General features: G+C 45.4%; 1 protein-coding gene across 3 annotated transcripts in view; it reads right to left on the bottom strand.

The window, feature by feature from the left end:
- The window catches only part of SGCD (sarcoglycan delta), a 1,036,820-nt gene that overhangs the window by 770,277 nt on the left and 245,734 nt on the right, over positions 1–20,809 (bottom strand). The window lies entirely within an intron of this gene.

Here is a 20,809-nt window from a genome sequence, read left to right as displayed (position 1 = left end):
TTCACAGATTTACTCATCCAGGCACAACTGTTATCCCTACAGCTAAATTAAAAGCCAGGGTTTTAGTTCACAGAAGAATGCATTCTTATGCTTAGTCACCTATACTGCGTAGAAGTACCCAGGTAAACATAGGTGTCCTAACTCTGGCCCTGTAACATGCATAGTGCAGACATGCAAACACATTCATTGCATCAAACCTATCAATGGATCAGGAGCACACATCCTAACTTCCTCTCCTGGGAAAGACAGTGCATCTTACCAATCGCACAAGGGAGCTAACGTTATGTGTCCATGTGCACCATGCGCATACACCAGCATAAGCTGTCTGCATGCTGACAAACATACAGGGGAAGGGGGGAGTGCACCGAATTGGACCCTAGCCACAGGGGTCAATAATAAGAATAAACATACATATATCCAGGCACATCGCCTCTAGTTAGGACATTAAATAAATTATTAGGGAAAGGGAGGTGCTGAAGGGGGTGTGGCTAGAAACAGCAAAAATCAATTAACCCTTCGCACACTCACATGCAAATGTTCAAACAAATGCATTCACAGATTTACTCATCCAGGCACAACTGTTATCCCTACAGCTAAATTAAAAGCCAGGGTTTTAGTTCACAGAAGAATGCATTCTTATGCTTAGTCACCTATACTGCGTAGAAGTACCCAGGTAAACATAGGTGTCCTAACTCTGGCCCTGTAACATGCATAGTGCAGACATGCAAACACATTCATTGCATCAAACCTATCAATGGATCAGGAGCACACATCCTAACTTCCTCTCCTGGGAAAGACAGTGCATCTTACCAATCGCACAAGGGAGCTAATTTATTTAATGTCCTAACTAGAGGCGATGTGCCTGGATATATGTATGTTTTTTGCCTGTTAACCTGGTCTCCCAGAATTCCCTTCACTGGGCATACCACAGGCCCAGCAGGACAACCTAACCTGGTAACCTGGTCTCCCAGAATTCCCTTCACTGGGCATACCACAGGCCCGGCAGGATGACCTTGCCTGTTAACCTGGTCTCCCAGAATTCCCTTCACTGGGCATACCACAGGCCTAGCAGGACAACCTTGCCTGGTAACCTGGTCTCCCAGAATTCCCTTCACTGGGCATACCACAGGCCAAGCAGGATAACCTTGCCTGGTAACCTGGTCTCCCAGAATTCCCTTCACTGGACATACTACAGGCCCAGCAGTATGACCTTGCCTGGTAACCTGGTCTCCCAGAATTCCCTTCACTGGGCATACCACAGGCCCAGCAGGATGACCTTGCCTGGTAACCTGGTCTCCCAGAATTCCCTTCACTGGGCATACCACAGGCCCAACAGGACAACCTTGCCTGGTAACCTGGTCTCTCAGAATTCCCTTCACTGGGCATACCACAGGCCCAGCAGGATGACCTTGCCTGGTAACCTGGTCTCCCAGAATTCCCTTCACTGGGCATACCACAGGCCCAGCAGAATGACCTTGCCTGTTAACCTAGTCTCCCAGAATTCCCTTCACTGGGCATACCACAGGCCCAGCAGGATAACCTTGCCTGGTAACCTGGTCTTCCAGAATTCCTTTCACTGGGCATACCACAGACCCAGCAGGATAACCTTGCCTGGTAATCTGGTCTCCCAGAATTCCCTCCACTGGGCATACCACAGGCCCAGCAGGATGACCTTGCCCGTTAACCTGGTCTCCCAGAATTCCCTTCACTGGGCATACCACAGGCCCAGCAGGACGACCTTGCCTTGTAACCTGGTCTCCCAGAATTCCCTTCACTGGGCATACCACAGGCCCAGCAGGATTACCTTGCCTGGTAACCTGGTCTTCCAGAATTCCCTCCACTGGGCATACCACAGGCCCAGCAGGATGACCTTGCCTGTTAACCTAGTCTCCCAGAATTCCCTCCACTGGGCATACCACAGGTCCAGCAGGGTAACCTTGCCTGGTAACCTGGTCTCAAAGAATTCCCTTCACTGGGCATACCCCAGGCCCAGCAGGATCTTCAGCTGCGAAGGGATGAAGCATGCATGACATCTGATCAGATGACACCACCATCCCGCACCACAGGGAGGCGGGGGAGCAGTGGGGGGAGTGGCCGGGGAGAGACAGAGCTGCCCAACAGCAGCAGGGGAAGGGGCATTAGGAATGCCCTCGATGGGTGTTTTGCAGGAGACCTTCTCTTGCTAGGGACGCCCCTACCCCTTGAGATTGGCGACAATCAGAATGTCTGCAATTTCAGGGGGTCACAACGCAGAGATCAAAGAGCAGTGCATAGGGGACACAGAGGCCTGTCACTGACCAGGGAACATGCCTCGGTGTCCCATTTGCCCTATCCTGTGCCGCTTCGGGTTCATTTTAAGGTGAAAACACCTGTAGGCTGAAGTGCTTAATTACCCATATATAGTATCCACGCATATAAGTCGACCTCATGTATAAGTCGACACCAATATTTGACCCTTTTAAGCTGGAATTTTGTATTGACTCAAAATATAAGCCTACCCAGAAAAGTTAATGGCTGTACTTGGGAACCAGGAGGGGTTAATGACTGCACTGCCTACAGTATTGCAGCCTGTCCCTTAAGTGCAGCCAATACCTCCTCCAGGCCCCCAAGTGCTGCAATTACCCACTTAAAGACAACATTACGAATATATTTATCCAGTGTTGTTGTGAAGAGTGCACCACCAGTTTGTTACTATATGCAGCACATGTGGTATCATTTTAACCATGACGAGTTGTACAATACATTTTGGTGTGTCTAAAAGCTGTGACCCACGTCACATGAAAAATAGGTACGGACAAACGCAAACAAACATAAAAAGTCCTTTTCAGAATTATGAGCAAACTTGGGAAAGTTTTAGCAACACTACAAAAGACATATGTGGGATCATCTTAACCGTGATAGGTAGTAGAACAGAGTGCAAAGAGTTTTAGGGTTGAGGCGCATATCTCCTGTATAATTTTTAGTCACATACTGAATCAAAAGAAATTAAATTTTGCATATTCTGTACCAAAATAAAAGACTTGTAAAATGAAAAAATGACAGATTATAAAAGAAAAAACAAATATTGTTACCGTAGAAATCTGGCTTTTTAAATATGTATGCCATGAGGGTATATTACTATTATTTTTTAAAATAAGGTCTTGTAATCATCAACAGTGTACAATGAGAAAGCAAAAAACAGAAAACAGATACCTTTATTTCCAAACACAATATGGTCACCATACATTGTGCTAGGAACATAATCTAAATGTTGCAATAACCAGGATGGATGAGCAAATAAAATTAGTGGGTTTAACTTGTAGTCAGCACTGCTTAATAATGTAAAGCTATAATGGATGCAAATGGAGAAATAGTTAGTTTTTTTTCTATTTTCCCCCTTATTTTCCCTTTAAAATGCATAGAAATTAAGTTATTACTAAACAAAATGATCACACACTAAAAGCCTAATTTGTCCAGAAAAAAAAACAATATATAGATCATTTAGGTGTAATAAGTAGTGATAAAGTTATATGCAAATGAATAGAAGCAAAGCCTATATGTGAAAAATGCTCACGTCCTTAAATGGTTATTTACCCCCTCCCCCTTTTCAGCCCAGTATCCCCCCCCCCCCCTTTTCTTGTTAATATTTGTGTCCAGGACTTTCAGACCTATGTTTTCTTGGCATTTCCTTCATCAATAAAGTGTCACTTATCACTGAATAAATTGCTGCAAATGGGAATGTCACTATTAGTGCACATATTACGCAGTGTTGCCTGTGACTCGTGTATAAGTCGACCCCTATACCTTTATTTAGTGAGTCAGCCCTAAATTTTCAGACTTATAGTGGAGTATATAGGTACGTTATTTTCGCTACAGTTCCTTTTCAATGTTAGTGAACCATTAGATTAGAGCTCAGTCGAAAATATGAGAATCTTTTCATGAATGATCCCGAAAGTCTTTGAAAGTTATTAATCTGAAAGTTTTTAGTCAGCTTTGAAATAGTATCTTATTTCACAATATGTTTTTGTTTTGTGATTTAATTCCCAACAGATTTAATTATTTACGCTAAAACCCAGTTCCAGCTTCCCAACGTGATCTCACTTCACAGGGATGGTTGCGAGAATTTGCTGCCATCTCTCACGAACGGCGCTGTGTCACTCGTTGGAGCACCGAAAAAATCCAAATAGGCTAATTGACTTTTTTGGCAGCTGTCTGTTAATGATCCCTTTCATCAGAAAGCAAAGCTGACAGCTAAATTAATGAAAACATTTACTTTTGGGCAACTTTTTATCTGACATCAATGGGGACCTGTAGAGCTTTTCGATACGGGTGACAATTTTGTGGCAATTAGTGGCTATCCATGTCGTAGCAACGAATGGCCGTGGCCTTGTCTGTTATTCTCAGTTTAGTCTCCCGCCGGCTGAGATCATGCGCAAGTCTCTGCCGAATACTGATAAGCAACTGGAGAGAAATTGAATTATTTGAAGAGAAACTTTAAACTTTCCTCCTAATCAGTCGCCGGTACCCCCTTTCCCAGGAAAAAATCTTTACCTTTTCTCATATAAATCATCAGGGACATCTGTGTGGCCGATATTATGGGGGAATGCCTCCCACAGTGTGATGTCATGGCCATGGCCTTAAAGGAGCACTATCGTAAAAAGAGTAGGAAGTTAAAATCTGACAGAACTTTCAGGTTTTAAGCCAGTCCATCTCCTCATGGGGGATTCTCAAGGTTTTCTTTGTTTTCAACAGCATTTCCCGAACAGCAGTCGATTTGATTGTTTTAGTGGAACAAATGGGAAAATCAAACTATTTGACTGTACTGTGTATGGGCACCTATAGTGACATGAGACAAGATTTAGGGTGTAAGTGTCTGAGGAACAATACCCTACTGCTACTGTCTGAGGTTAGTGATATGAGGCAGGAAATAAACTGTAAGCTAATGAGGTCAGTGATTTGAGGAGGAGGAGGGGCCGCCTCTCACACGTGGCTACAGTGCCTAATGGAAAATCCGTCCCCCGGAAACATCCCTCGACTGTAGCCATGGCACACATCTGTATATCAATTGTCCTGCTAGGCGACTCTCATCGAGTGTTTATATCCTACATATGCAATTCCTACCCTCTGCTTATACTCGGGTCAATCATTTTTTTTCCAGTTTTTCCTTTTTGGAGTAAAACTGGAAGTATTTTCATAGAGTACATACAGTACGTGTGAACCCTGCATTACTGCTTTCTGTCTATACACCACGACTACTAATCCTTCCAGGAAAGTTAGCGATTGCACAACAAGAGCCTCAGGCCCCTTTTACACAAAATGTCTGCGGTCAGGGGCCGCACTGCCGCAAATAGCCTTTAGGGATTACCGCGTTACTACGTCGTAATCCCCGTTTCTCAGCAGGTCAAGCAGTAAGTGACGTTCACTTCCTGTGGTCAAATCGATGACGTGCACACAAGTGTATTGCTAAATTATGCTTCCATGCATTCGCGACGCATAAAACTTGTGGTGGTCGTTTTAAAATGCGCATCTCCATAGACTTACATGACTTCCGGGTCGCACGGTATTGTAGGTTTGCGCTTGCGTTAGCTGCTTCCGCTGCGCAGCACCACGTCACATGCAGTGTGATATGCCCCATTTATTGCCCTAGCGTTAGGCTGCGGTAAAATGCTGCACTGCACCACGCCAGTGTGACAGGCCCCTCAGGCTGGTTTCATATCAGCAACCAGTGTTATAGGTGCAGTGCAATCGGATGATCGCATTGCACCACAATGTTAAAAATAGGCTTTGCAGAATATTGCGGCAATGCGCGGTTATCTCACTTCCTCTCTAGCGCTCACTTCCTGTGTAAATACGAATTGCATGGAAGTGTATTTAAAATATGTGCATCACCACTGACTTACATACATCGCTGCAGATGCTGAACAGTAACACCCTGATGCCTGCGCATCAGATCAGATGGTTCCGGTGCCTCGCATCCGATCTAAAATGTCCCACTGACTTTTATTGCTTTAGCGTTACCCTATGGTAAAAAAAGGGTAACGCAACGCACTGAAAACGTGTCAGTGTGAAAAGTGAAAGCTAAATACCACAGCAAGACTGAATCGCTGGAAACTGCTCATAAACGAAGTTCCCAAGATCTTTCTACTAAAGATCTTCAGCGATGGAATGTGGACAACAGCAATAGACCGCAAGAAGATTATTGTCCATAAGATCCTCAAGGTGGCCATACACTTATAGATTTGCAGCAGATTCGACCATCAGATAGATTTCTGTCAGATGCCGGTCAGGTCGAATCTGACAGGAATCTATCTGATGTGTGCCATACATTAGGATCAGATTTCCAGTAGATTTCAGAATGAAATCTATTGGAAATCTATTGAAAATCGATCTAAATGCATTATTGCTCCATTACATCCAATGCAAATCTATGGATCGATCGATTTGCTGATTTGAAAGAATCGATTTCTGATCGACCGATTCTATAGACCAAGTGGGATAAAACTCTGACATCACATTCAATAAAAATGTGTTTTTCTTCTTTTTATCACCCATATAGTTATCATATTTGTTTTTGTGCACAAGTAATACTGTCTGTTTACAAATTCCCAAAGTACAGTTTATCTGCTCAGAAAGCTGCCATTGCATTTTACTGCATAGCTGCTGTATTTATCTATCAAAATCTATCTAATGATCACTTCTCAGCTCTTTTTGCTTCTCAGCTCAGTACAGCTCAGTTTCAGCAGTTTGATAATGTTTACTAAATGTATCTGAGAAAGGAATGTAAACAAAAGATACAGTTACCACCTCTCCGGATGAGGCCAGAAGCTGCACACTGAAGAAAGGAGTTTTCCACTGAAGAACAAAGTTCTGTGCTTAACTGTTTAAATGCTGTTCTGCTACTTTTTTGTGGTAGTAGATTTTATGCTGTAAATAATTTTTTAGGGCAAAAAAACTGAACTGCTGAGCTTCATACAACTTTAAATTAAAGGGGCACTACAGCGAAAAATTGTAAAATGTAAAATATGTGCAAACATATACAAATAAGAAGTATGGTTTTTCCAGAGTAACATGAGCCATAAATTACCTTTTTCCTATAATGCTGTCACTTACAGTAGGCAGTAGACATCTGACAGAAGTGACAGGTTTTGGACTAGTCCATCTCTTCATAGGGGATTCTCAGCAAGGGTTTTATTCTTTATAAAGATATTCCTGTAAAAGGATTTACCGTAAACAATGATGCTGGTCAGCTTCCCTGCTCGCTACACAGTTTTTTGGCAGTTGGACAGAGCAACTGCCATTCACTAAGTGCTTTTGAAAAGAAATATATCCCTGAGAATCCCCTATAAAGAGATGGACTAGTCCAAAACCTGTCACTTCTGTCAGATTTCTACTACCTACTGTAAGTGACAGCAACATAAGAGAAAAGTAATATATGGCTCATTTTACTCTGGAAAAAATGTACTTCTTATTTGTATATGTTTGCACATATTTTAACTTTTACAGTTTTCTGCTGTAGTGCCCCTTTAAATAAAGAAGGATGAAGGGGAAGTGCAGTGGACCTTAGCAGAAAGATTGTTTAAAGTTTGTTCAACGGGGGACTGGCTCGATTTGATCCGTCATGGCGGTCTTTCAACATCCGTGAGCAATGTTGTACATCCGCTGCCTCTAACCACTGTTTACTGCTTTTTCTTAAAAGATAGTTACACAATGTTGGTCGGAAAGATCATTGATCTATCCTATTGACAGATGGAATCTTGCCGTGGGTATGGACTTTTAGTACTACTTGTAAGGAAGCTTGGAGAGTCTCTCGGTGGTAAGAGTTTGTCTGTGTTTGTGTCTAAGCCCTTTGATAAGCAGACAGCACTAAATAAAGCAGTTTATGGGCTTGTGTACAGGGACATTTATGTTTGCTTTTGATTCATGTTTCTACAGCAGCCGGAGCACATCTTAAATGCAGAGTGTGAATTTTAAATGAACCGTTAAAGAGCGCTGAACTGTATAATTGCCCATGAAACGCGTTCATTTTTGTATTTGGTTAGCATTGCAGTTTTTCCAAACTCAGCCTGATCTCATTTGTCCTGTTTAGAGTCTGTTCAGCGCAGTGGGAGACTGGCTGGCCAGGACCAAACAGGATGTGATTGCTGGTGAGGGTCATGTGTAGGAGAACTCATGGAGAAGCATGTGGTCAATTTGGTCAGGTGACAGATATGCAAGTCTCTGATTTGCTGGCCATGATCAGGTGCTAAAGCAGGATGTGATCACAGCAAATCAGAGCTTTGCAAATCCATCAGCTGATCAAACAAGTCACATGATTCTCCATGAGTTTCCCTGGGCATGACCATCATTAGTGATTGCATTGGTTATCCATAGTCGTTTCATGGCAACTACCCAGGACAGGATCTAGACTTTATGCTGGCTGAAGCAAACATTCTGAGGACGCCCCCCCCCCCCCCCCCCCAAAAAAAAAGACAGCTTCGGGCGCTCGTCGATCACCACTTGGTTCCGCCCCGCCCCCTCGCACTCCATACGTTGAAAATACAATGTGCTGCTTCATTTCCACAACCCCTCACTCTCAGTAGTTAAGCGATGCGATCACCAGCCACACGTCCCGCTTCTCTGACTACAGCAGCACGTCATGTGACCTGGAAGTATGTACCAACAGGTCACATGAGGCATCGCTGTAGCCATGGATAAGGGGCACTGGACAGGCAGCCCATCACTGGAACTATGAGAGCGGGTAAGTGACTCGGCAACACATCTATGCTACATCACGTCACTGCTACCAGGGTGGTTGGGAAAATGAAGCATTACACTTTATATTCAAGGGAGGGAGGGGGACATTTAGGGAGGGGAGCCGCCTCTTGCCACCCTCTAATTGGTATCGCCATGAAGCACACAATTTACACGGCTTCATGGAAGAACGGGCCCTGCAACTACCTTGTGTTTGCATACCTGGCTGTGTACAAAAGCTCTTACACTGTTCCTAAAGTCCCTATAAATGTATTAAGCTGAATGTGCCCTTATGTTCAGTATGTTGCTGATACAGGTGTATGCAGCATTGTCTCTTCTATAGCATATCTCTGTAATATTCTGCTTAGAGGTCTATCCGAACCCTGCTGCAGTGACAGTCACTGAGGCTACCTGTGGTGCAAGGGCATTGGTAAGGGGGTCTGGTCGCAGACCCCTACATCCATCCACAGGGAAAATGGCGGTTAAAGGGTTCCAGAACAATGGAAAAATATAAAGGTGCCCACTAGCAGTACAATTTTGTCCCCTGGTGGTTGCCAAACCTTGTTCCCCTGGGCAACTAACCTTAACCCTCTGTAGGCAATTAACCTTGAACCCAGTGGGTAACTAACCTTAAATCTTTTTTCTAAATTATAATAATAAATAGCAGCTTTTTTCAGCTGCATGATGACAAATATAACATATTTTACATTTATTGGAGAAACCCCTCCCTTCCTTTCATATTGCCGGGACAGAATCCAGCAGACTGGTGGAGTAAAAGTTGTCCGGCAAAGGAGGAATTGCTAATGGATGCCACCTGTATAACCCTAGTTATGAAAAGAGAAGGGTGAAAAGCATGCACTGAAATGCTCATAGGCTTGAAGGAGTGTTTATTTATTTTTGTATGTGTCAGAGTGGTGCAACTAAATATTTTGAATAAAAAAATTGTTTGGTTTGGGTCCGCTTTAACCCCCACCTAACCTTAACCCCTTCCACCCCCCATGGGCAATTAACCTTTGCACAGGGGCACATCCTATGTAAATGGATTCCCGCTATAACAGCAGGTGCTGGGGCCATCTGCTATGCAAACTGCAGCTAGCAATAGTGCTCATGAGCCCTGGTGGGTGCCTAACCTTAACACCCCCCAGGGAACTAACCTTAAACCCTGTGGGTAACTAACCTTCCACCACCTAACCTTAAAGAGAACCAGAGAGGATCTAAACAAAAGCTATTATACATACCTGGGGCTTCCTCCAGCCCCATATGCGCTGATCGATCCCACGCCGCCATCCAGCCCTGCCTGCAACTACGAGAACCGGGACCCCGCTTTGCCGCCAGTCGGAGCCAGTCTAAGCGTAGCAGAGCTGCGCTCTTTGCGTATCTCTGCAGCAGTGTATGGAGAGATACGTAGATGGCGCACTTTTCCTGCGTAGTCCGGCTTCGATGACGTCAGCGACGGGAGCCGGTTCTCATAGCTGCGGGCAGCGCTGGACGGCGGCGTGGGATCGATCAGCACGTATGGGGCTGGAGGAAGCCCCAGGTATGTATAATAGCTTTTTTTTAGATCATCTCTGGTTCCCTTTAACCCCACCCCTTAAAGTACACCCGAGGCGACAATAAACAAATGAAATAAACAATTGCATCTATCTTCCTTCTCCTAAAGATGACTTTTTAAGATATTCCAGTTATATTTTATGTTTAAATCTACTTTTTAAGTTTTAACCGTTTTATTGTTTTTGCTCAATGACACATTCATTGAAGTATGCCAGAGCTAAAAGCAATGTACTATTGGCCCTTTTTATCTCTTTCCTGCTCTCAGAAACCATTTTCTGCTAGGAAAGTGTTTTATAGTTGGAATTTCTTATCAGTGAGGGTCACACTGTAGTCACTTCCTGTCTGAGTCGGGACTGAGTCGGCCACTTACATACCTGATATTTAACTCTTTCAAGCAGAGAAAGAAAAAAAGGAACACAGCACAGTTATTTGTGTGCTTGGCACTGTACATACACATGTCTATCTCATCATGTCACTTGTCACCTCGGGTATCCTTTAACCACTTGAGGACTGCAGGGCTAAACCCCCCCCCCCCCCCTAGTGACCAGGCCATTTTTAGCTAAATTGGCCACTGCAGCTTTAAGGCCAAGCTGCAGGGCCGCACAACTCAGCACACAAGTGATCCCCCCCCCCCTTTTCTCCCCACCAACAGAGCTCTTTGTTGGTGGGGTCTGATCGCTCCCCCATGTTTATTTTTTTTTAAATAAATATTATTGTTTTTTGTTTTTTTTCTAAAACCCCCTGTTTCTTTAAATTTATTCCCTCCCTCCCTCCCTCCCTCCCTCCCTCCCCACAGCCGGCCAATTATGGCGATCGGCTGTCATAGGCTTCTGCCTATGAGAGCCGATCGCTCTCTTGTCCCCCATGGGGACAGCCGTGTCACACGGCTGTCCCCAGTGCAGCGCTGCTGCTGATCGCAGCGCTGCACAGAGTAAATAGACGGCGATCACGCCGTACAGTCTGCCGAGCGGCAATAGCCGCTCGGAGACTGAAGGCGGGGCGGAGCTCCGCCCTCCGAGCATGAGATGCGCGCGCACCATGCGCGCGATCTCATGCTAAACAGAGCCCCAGGACTTTACGCCAATTGGCGTTAGGCGGTCCTGGGGCTGCCGCCGCGGCCACGCCTACTGGCGTGACGCGGGTGGCAGGAGGTTAACACCGAGACACAGCCTATTTAGAAAGACCAAAAACAAACACGAAGTAGGCACTCAAATGGCGTTTATAGATGGCGTCAAACTTGCGTTTATAGATTCAAGATTGCACAACACAACATGTTTCGGGGGTTTCCCCTTTCCTCAAGTGTGTCTGAGGAAGGGGGAAACCCCGAAACATGTTGTGTTGTGCAATCTTGAACCTATAAATGCAAACGCCATTTGAGTGCCTCCTCCGTTTTTGATCTTGGATACACTAACCGTGGAAGTGGTGACCCACTGAGGATTGTGCACCGGAAAACCAGGTGAGGAGCCTGGTAGTGCCTTCTCCGGCATACTTCTGTTTGCTAAATAAAAAGACGCCCGCTATCATAGTGGGCACCTGGGCCACCCGCTACGCGAACCGCAGTTCACTTAGCAGGCAGACATATCTCACACCCATTTCAACTGCTCCTAGGGCTGGTTCTTTTATGAAGCAAGGTGAAACATTTGCATCAGGCACAGAGATTACAGGGGCAGCATGTTTGTACTGTGTTTACACTAACAGCATGCAGTCAGAGTAGGAGGAGAAGCGAGAGGAGAGCGAGGTGAAGAGGTCGTCATTGGGAAAAGCAGCTTGTTGTGCTGTGTGAGGAGTCTGACAGTGAGTGAGGAGGAGGGAGGCAGAAGAGCATCATTGGGGAAAAGCAGCTTGTTGTGCTGTGTGAGGAGTCTGACAGTGAGTGAGGAGGGGGGAGGCAGGAGAGCATCATTGGGGAAAGCAGCTTGTTGTGCTGTGTGAGGAGTCTGACAGTGAGTGAGGAGGGGGGCAGGCAGGAGAGCAGCAGCGTTTCATTTGACTTGCACAGCAGAAGGGAGGAGGTGGCACTGCTGTCCTGACTGAGGAGGAATGGAGTGACCGAGGGTGAGTAGTTTGTCACAGATTCACAGCCAGCCAGTGTGCTATTGTGATGAGCTGCAGCTTTTCATGTGAGAACATTAAATGAAGCTCAGTAAATTGTTGCGTGCTGTGCAAATATTCCAAATTGGGGGGGTCGGAGTGGGGGGATCAGGGGGGAATCCCCACGAGTTTGCTTCAGGCAGCAAAAAGCAAAAAAAGTCTAGAACCGGCCCTGACCTGCTGCAGTAAAAATATCCCCAGGAGAAAATTTAGGATTGAATAAAAGGCCAACTTGTGAGACGGGAGAGCAGGACATGTACTGTGCCTAGAATTTGGCTGTAAGGAAAGCATTTAGGTAAGCACTTATCACGCTACATTTACCAGGAAACTAATCATTAGTATCACCGAAATAAGTAGTCTTCACATTCAAAGTCTCGATTGTCAAGTTTCAGCCACCGGAAATGTAAGCTATAATAATCCAGAGACAGGGACCCGAGCAACCCGCGACAGATCCCTGCCCCTCTCCACAACGAGATGTGCTTTTAGTAAAACGATAAGTCCCCCGTGAGTGTCACTTCCGGACAGCTATAATCTTTATTTGTTGCGTTTGCTGCGACGGACGTTCCTGAGATCCCCGGCTTCACGCTTTGTTTACAGCCGCAGAGTTTGCTGAAGTTTTCCTGCTCGCCGAGTAAAGTACAATTCACAAATAATGACTGTAATTTTAGCAGTTCGCGCACAATTTTTTCCCGCTCATGTAACAATGTATTTTAAACGGGCTTATTATTACAGGTCTGAGGATTCCAGGCTGGAGGGTAGAATTAAAGATGCCACGCTTAAGAGCAGAAGCGGTGCTTAACTGTTTTCAATGGAGCTCCTGGGGACTTATTTATAGAAATGGTACCATATGCGCAATAGCGCCGCCGCATCCCCCGTCTGCCAAATAAAATCGGCGATTTCTTCTTCAAGTATATAAAGACAACGCTCACCGCTGAATGATCACTGTGTGTTACAGCGGAGAGCGTGTTCTTAAAGCGGGATAGTCAGCCGTAAAATCAAATTCCATTTACCCACTGCTCTGTGTTCATTATGTAGTCTACATGCAGTATACATTGCAAGCTTTCCAATATAATTGTAAATGTTTCTGCTGTAATGATCTTATCTCAGGCAGCCTGGCTCTATTTGGGTACATTGCCAGGGAGAGGGAAGCTTGTTATCTCCTCTCCCATATCTTCACTGATTGGCTGAGGGCAGTTCAGTGTGACATGAGGCTGAGAAGGGAAATACACCTCACCCCTCTGCAGAAGCTGCTGAAATACGATGGATGCTGTGCTCACATGTGTTTACAAAGCAAGGTAGATATGACAGTGTGAAGTTTCTAGAAGAAGAAAAAAAAGAGTAAGGGAGGAAATGACTTCAGGATTGGCTTCAGTCAGAGGCAGTAAAGATGGAAAATGCCTGGAACAGTTTGCTCTTTATTTACTATATAAAATTCACTAAAATCAAACATAGACAGCACAATTCATGTTATATAAGTAAACCAAGTACTGTATATTCCTGTGTATAAGACTACTTTTTAACCCTTGAAAATCTTCTGAAAAGTTGGGGGTCGTCTTATACGCCGGGTGTCATTGATGCGGGGTGATACGCCCTATCCTGTTACCGCCTCTGAGATCTCCCTGCTGAGGGAGCGCAATCTATTCTTCCATACCACTCTGATAAACAGGTAGACAAGGGGAGCTGACCAGTCTACTTAAAGAGACACTGAAGCGAGACTAAATCTCGCTTCAGGTCTTATATATAGCAGGGGCACGTGTGCCCCTGCTAAAACGCCGCTATCCCGCGGCTTAACGGGGGTCCCTTCACCCCCAACCCACCCCCCGCAAAAGTTGGTCGGAAAATGGTCGCCCGTATTCTTCTTCCTGGAGGCAGGGCTAACGGCTGCAGCCCGGCCTCCAGTCGCGTCTATCAGACGCGCATCGCCGCCTCTCCCCCGCCCCTCTCAGTGAAGGAAGACTGAGAGGGGCGGGGGAGAGGCGGAGATACGCGCTGACAGACGCGCGTGGGGCAGGGCTGCGGCGGTTAGCCCTGCCCCAACCAGGAAGCGCTCCCCCGCTGCACGGAGGGGGTTTGGGGGGACAGGGACCCCCGTTAAGCCGCGCTATAGCGGCGTTTTAGCAGGGGCACGCATGCCCCTGCTATATATGAGGTCTGAAGCGAGATCTATTCTCGCTTCAGACTCTCTTTAAGGAGAGTTGACCAATGCAACAAGTCAGTTGACTATATACTGTTATATACTGGGTAACACATACAGTACAGCACCAGTATCTGTTCATACACAGCACCAGTACATGATTTTTTTATTTTAATTTTTATTTTGTGTGCATTGGAAGAGGGGTAGTTTTATACGGCGAGTATATCCCAAACTCTATATTTTGACTGGAAAAGTTGGGGGGTCGTCTTATATGCCCAGTCGTCTTATACGCCGAAAGCTACACTTTAGGGCAAAAGCTGTTAAGTATTTAGGGGTTGACTTTTCATTAGCTATAAAACAAATTTTGATTTCTTTGAGGCTGGTTTTACACTGTGAGGCTTGGAACCCACTATAAGAGCTTTTCTGAGCACTTTGTGATTTAAAAAGCTCTTGCTAATATAATACTATAGGTGTTATTCTGCTTGAACGATGTGATTTTATAAAAATCCCCCATAGCATTGCATTAGCAAGAGCTTTTTCAAATCACTAGTGATTAGAAAAGGCTGCTACCTGTAGTGGTTTGAGCCCTAAAATGGCGTCAGCTAAGCGGTGCGTTGCACCTGCCACAATGCATCACACCCCCTAAAATAGGCTTTTAGGGAACATCGCGTTAGTACACAGTGTTCCCTGTCTGGCAGTCAGCCAAGCAGCAAGTGACGCGAGTTTGTATGCCGAAGTGCATGGAAGCGTATTGTAAAAATACGCTTGCATTCGCACCGCAATGTCACAATGCCAACTTCCTTAACTACCTAACGACGGCAGCCCCAAGACCGCCTAACGCCAATTGGCGTCAAGCCCTGGAGCAGTTTTCCAGGCTAGCAGACTGTTTAGAGCCAAAAGGGGAAAGTATTCCCCTTTGTTTACATTTGTACAGCACTGCGTTTCCAGCAGCGCTGTACGAGGGACACTCGGCTGTCCCCCGGATTGGATGGGGAATGAAGCCCTCTCATAGGCTGATGCCTATGAGAGGAGGGGATGACTGCACAGGGGGAAGGGAGTGAGAGGGAGGAAGGAGTGAGGAAAAACAAAAACAAAAAAACAAAGATAGCAGCAGCGATCAGATATCTCCCACAGTGTCCTATTAACCACTTCAGCCCTCAGTCATTTTCACTTCCGAGTAATGTTCACCTCCCATTCTTTAGCCTATAACTTTATTACTACTTATCACAATGAACTGATCTACATCTTGTTTTTTTCCGCCACCAATTAGGCTTTCTTTGGGGGGTACATTTTGCTAAGAGCTACCTTACTGTAAATGCATTTTAACAGTAAGAATAAGAAAAAAACATAAAAAAATCATTATTTCTCAGATTTTGGCCATTATAGTTTTAAACGAATACATGCCTCCATAATTAAAACCCACTTATTGTATTTGCCCATTTGTCCTGGTTATTACACCGTTTAAATGATGTCCCTATCACAATGTATGGCGACAATATTTTATTTGGAAATAAAAGTGCATTTTTTTCCGTTTTGCATCCATCACTATTATCAAGCTTATAATTACAAAAAAAATAAAAAATAGAAACATTTCGTCTTTACATAGATATTTAAAAAGTTTAGACCCTTAGGTAAATTTTTTTTTTATTGTAATGGTTTTTTTATTATTATTATTAAACATTTTATTTGGGTATTTTTGGGAGGGTAGGATGTAAATAGTAATTTTTTTTATGTAAATATATGTTTATTATTTTTTTTTTTTATGTAGATGTAGTTTTACTTTTTGGCCACAAGATGGCAACCTTAGTTTTGTTTACATGATGTCACTCTAAGCGTAACATGTACGCTTAGAGGGACGTAGGAGGCAGAAAAAGCAAGGCTTCCGAGAGAAGCTGTCACTTTTTCTGCAGGGGAGAGGAATCAGTGATCGGGCACCATGGCCCGATTCATTGATTCCTGGGCTAACGATCCGCGGCCGGGAGCGTGCGTGCACGCGCGCGATCAGCCACGGGAGCGCACATGGCCTCCTGGACGTAGCTCTATGTCCAGGAGGAGAAAGTGGTTAAGGACAATAAAAGGAGGTCAGATTCAGTTGTGTGCTGAGTTGTAAGGCTGTGCAGCAACCCGACCAAGCTGCACAGCCCTGTATTGTGAAAAATGGCCAAGTCACTGGGGGGGTGTAAGCCTGAGGTCCTGAAGTGGGTAAAGAAGCCTGCGTCGCCATATAATAACATGATTTCCAGGCAGACGCAGATTGTCGCAGGTCGCCGCACGGTAATGTACAGTAGGTATGTGCTAGTGTTAAATCTGGCACTTCCGGCACCGTGTACTGCAACGTGGAAAGCATGAACTTCCCCATAGGCTTTTATTAGGCTGCATTAGCAGTGTGGCAATTTACTGCAACGTACGGCGCCAGTGTGAAAGGGCCCCGAGTCTTCTTCAATCTGAGCAGCCTCTGGACCCCTCAGGAGGGAGCCAATATTGTAGAAACAGATGAGGAGCGCTCTATACTGCATTAATCATTTCTTTCCACTACAAATAAAAAAAATGAAACAAGATATAGATTAGGGGACAGCATATAGCACTAATGTGCAGTCCACAGGAACCCCCTCCTCAGATGGACACATCCGTGGCTTAGGAACCAATATTGTCCTGCATATTGTGGCCAGTATTAAGCTGATCATTTATCCCGCTGCCTTTCTAAATTGGTTGCATCGCAAGATGCAGGGAACTTAACGGATACCCCGGGTGACATGTGACATAATGAGCTAGACATGTGTATGTACAGTGCCAACACACAAATAACTATGCTGTGTTCCTTTTTTTTTCTTTCTCTGCGTGAAAGAGTTAAATATCAGGTATGTAAGTGGCTGACTCAGACAGGAAGTGACGACAGTGTGACCCTCACTGATAAGAAATTCCAACTATAAAACACTTTCCTAGAAGAAAATGGCTTCTGAGAGCAGGAAAGAGATAAAAGGGATCAATAGTTCATATATTTTAGATCAGGCATACTGCAATGAATTTGTCATCGAGCAAAAACAATAAAACAGTTAAAACTTAAAAAGTAGATTTAAACATAAAATAAAATTGTGGAATACCTTAAAAAGTCATTTTTGGAGAAGGAAGATAAATACAGTTGCTTATTTCATTCGTTTATTTGCGCCTCGGGTGTCCTTTAACCATTTCAGTCGCCCAGACGTGATCCTCACGTCCAGACGGCTGCACTGCTGCGCTTCGGCGTGCTCCAGCACGCGATCGCGGGCGAGCCCCCGTGCTGTCCCCCGGTAGCCCTGGGATCAGTGAACGGGAACATGGTTCCCGATCACCGATCCGTGTCCCCAGCAGAAAAACCGAAGCGCTCTTACTAGAGGCTTCAGTCTTTCTGCAAATAAAATTTTCCGCGTCCCCCTTGTACTTCTGGTTAGCGAGAAGCACAAGGAGAAAAAAATAAACTCAAGGTCAAATAGTAAAACTACATCTACATATTTTTTACATTACAATTTACACATATAATAACATTAAAAATGAACCGTGTATTTCCCACACCAAAATATTACCCAAATAAAATTTTTAATGGAAAAAAAAAATTACAATACCTAAGGGTCTGAACTTTTGAAAAAATTAAACATAGGTTTTAATTATGGTAGCATGGGTTATTTTAAAGCTATAATGGCCGAAAACTGAGAAATCATGAATTTTTTCCATTTTTTTTCTTATTAATCCTGTTAAAATGCATTTATAAAAAAAATAATTCGTAGCAAAATGTACCACCCAAAGAAAGCCTAATTAGTGGCGGAAAAAACAAGATATAGATCAATAAATTGTGATAAGTAGTGATAAAGTTATTAGTGAATTAATGGGAGGTGTAAATTGCTCTGATGCATAAAGTGAAAAATCCCAGCTGAAACGGTTAAAGACATTAAGCCAGATACACACCTTCAACTTTAATTGGTCAATGACTGGCCAATTTTTACACCTCCACGTAGCATGAGGGCCAACTGATTTTGAACGATATGAACAGATTGTGTAGGAAAACTTTCATACTACATGAAGGTCGTAAAATTGTTCAGTGATTGGCCAATCAAAATTGGACGTATGAACCAGGAGCCGCAGGAATCCTACATCAGAACAGAGGAGAGTGGACAGAGAGACTCTGATCAGCTGTTGAGCGCAGATAGTTATCTGCCAGAGACATCCTTACAAATCATGTCCTCTTCATCATTCAGGCCCACTTTCCATCTGCAGGCCCATGTGCTGAGGGTTGTATGAAAAATGTGGTCACCGTGATATTTCCTTTCCTCTACACCTGGCAAGTTACATAGTTACATAGTTATTTGGGTTGAAAAAAAGACATCCGTCCATCGAGTTCAACCAGAAAACAAACACCAGCCTGCTCCCTCACATATCCCTGTTGATCCAGAGGAAGGCGAAAAACCCTTACAAGGCATGGTCCAAATAGCCCCAAAAGGGAAAAAATGCCTTCCCGAATTCAGATGGCAAGTCTGGCCAAAATACCAGGTCTACAGGGAGGGCCCCTGTATCAGAGGAAGGGTGGTAGTTGGGTCCCGTATAACCCTGAGCCCTCAGCAGCCATACAGGTTCCAAACCAAATAGTTACAGCTCTGCTACTGGCTATGGTGTGACATCTGCTATAGTAACCTACAGACATCACTAGCATGACAAGAAAAATCACTGATCTCGGGTATTCTTCCTTGATCACTATCAGGTTCTTCTTATATTGTTCATTAAACATTTTAGTAAAAAATCCTCTGCCGCCAGGCTGATCCAGTGCGGGGACCTCCCTAAGTGCGGCCACTGCGCAGAAGCGGGAGTACTTATTATATCGGCGCAGGGAGAGCCAAATGAAGGCTCTCCCTGCTGCCGCTAAACTCCGAGTTGTCGCAACTCAGAGGGAGATGTAATTCGGGGTTCCCGCTACGCGTTGCGCACAGCATTGAATTGCTGCTATGATGGTGCTTAGCACCATGCACCGAAATAACCTGCTTCGCAGTAGCGCAGGCCCACTTTAACTCCATTGGAAAAAGCTTGGCTAACGCATGCGGCGTAAGATGGACCTGATCGGGCTCAGGTTTTCTGTTGGAGGACAAGCGGGTCCGTGATGCTGCGCATGCGCAAGCTGTTGGCAAGCAGCTTTTCGGGTCCCAGCACTGGAACGGGCCGGTAGAGGAGGAAGCCTCTTTAGGATCCAGAGGAGTACCCCATAGGGGCACTTTTTCACCATAATAATAATCCGAACATTTGTACAGCGCTTTTCTCCTGTTGGACTCAAAGTGCTCAAGAGCTGCAGCCACTGGGACACGCTCAAGAGGCCACCCTGCAGTGTTAGGGAGTCTTGCCTTCAACTCCTTACTGAATAGGTACTAACCCTAGCCAGAATTCGAGCCCTGGTCTCCCATATCAAAGGCGGTGCCCTTAACCTTTTCGGGACCGCGTGCATTAGATTCTACGCTGCACTTGTGGCTGTTCTAGCCTGATGCGGCGTAGAATCTACGCCGGCCCGCAATTTCCGCTCCCGACGCGATCGTGCGCACCCGGAGGGGGAGATTAAGCTGTCATATGACAGCCGACATCTCCCCCGAGTGATCAGCAGCCATCGCGTATGGCTGCTGATCACGTGATCACTACGATCGAGTCGGATCGTAGTGATCAGTTTGACAGCTGCGGCGGCAGGGGGGGAAAGAAGAGGATCCACGTACCTCCCTACTGTTCCCGTGACGATCGGCACCTCCCTCCGCTCTGGCCGGCATCTCCGCTCCGTCTGACGTCAGCGCCGGGTCCCGGCTTGATGACGTCATCAATCCGCGACCCGGAACTGATCGTCAGACAGAACGGAGATGCCGGCCGGAGAAGAGGGTCCCGTGCGGCTCATCGCTGGAGCCTGGAAAATAAGTGAAGGCTGCTGGCAGAAGGGGGGGCACTGGCCACCACGGGGGGACACCAATCCAGCCAGCCACACACGGGATCCGGCCGCCTGACCCCCCCCCCCAAACGCGCGCAACCCCCTCCCGCACAAAATGCCTTGGTCCTTAAGGGGGGGTAGGCGGCCGGTCCCGAAAAGGTTAACCAAAACACTATCCAGCCACTACTACAGGTACACTTTAAAGGACATCCGAAATGACATATGACATAATGAGGTAGACGTGTGTATGGACAGTGCCAAGAACACAAATAACTACGCTGTGTTCCTTTTTTACTTTCTCTGCCTGAAAGAATGACACACCAGGTATGCAAGTGACAGTTTCTGTCTGGGTTGGGACGGGTCAGACTGCAGTGTGACCCTCACTGATAAGGAATTGCAGT

Source organism: Hyperolius riggenbachi, chromosome 3 (assembly GCF_040937935.1).
Source record: "Hyperolius riggenbachi isolate aHypRig1 chromosome 3, aHypRig1.pri, whole genome shotgun sequence".
NCBI classification, from domain to species: domain Eukaryota; kingdom Metazoa; phylum Chordata; class Amphibia; order Anura; family Hyperoliidae; genus Hyperolius; species Hyperolius riggenbachi.
Note: the sequence above shows the minus strand (reverse complement) of the source record. Positions and strands in the feature narration are given on the sequence as shown.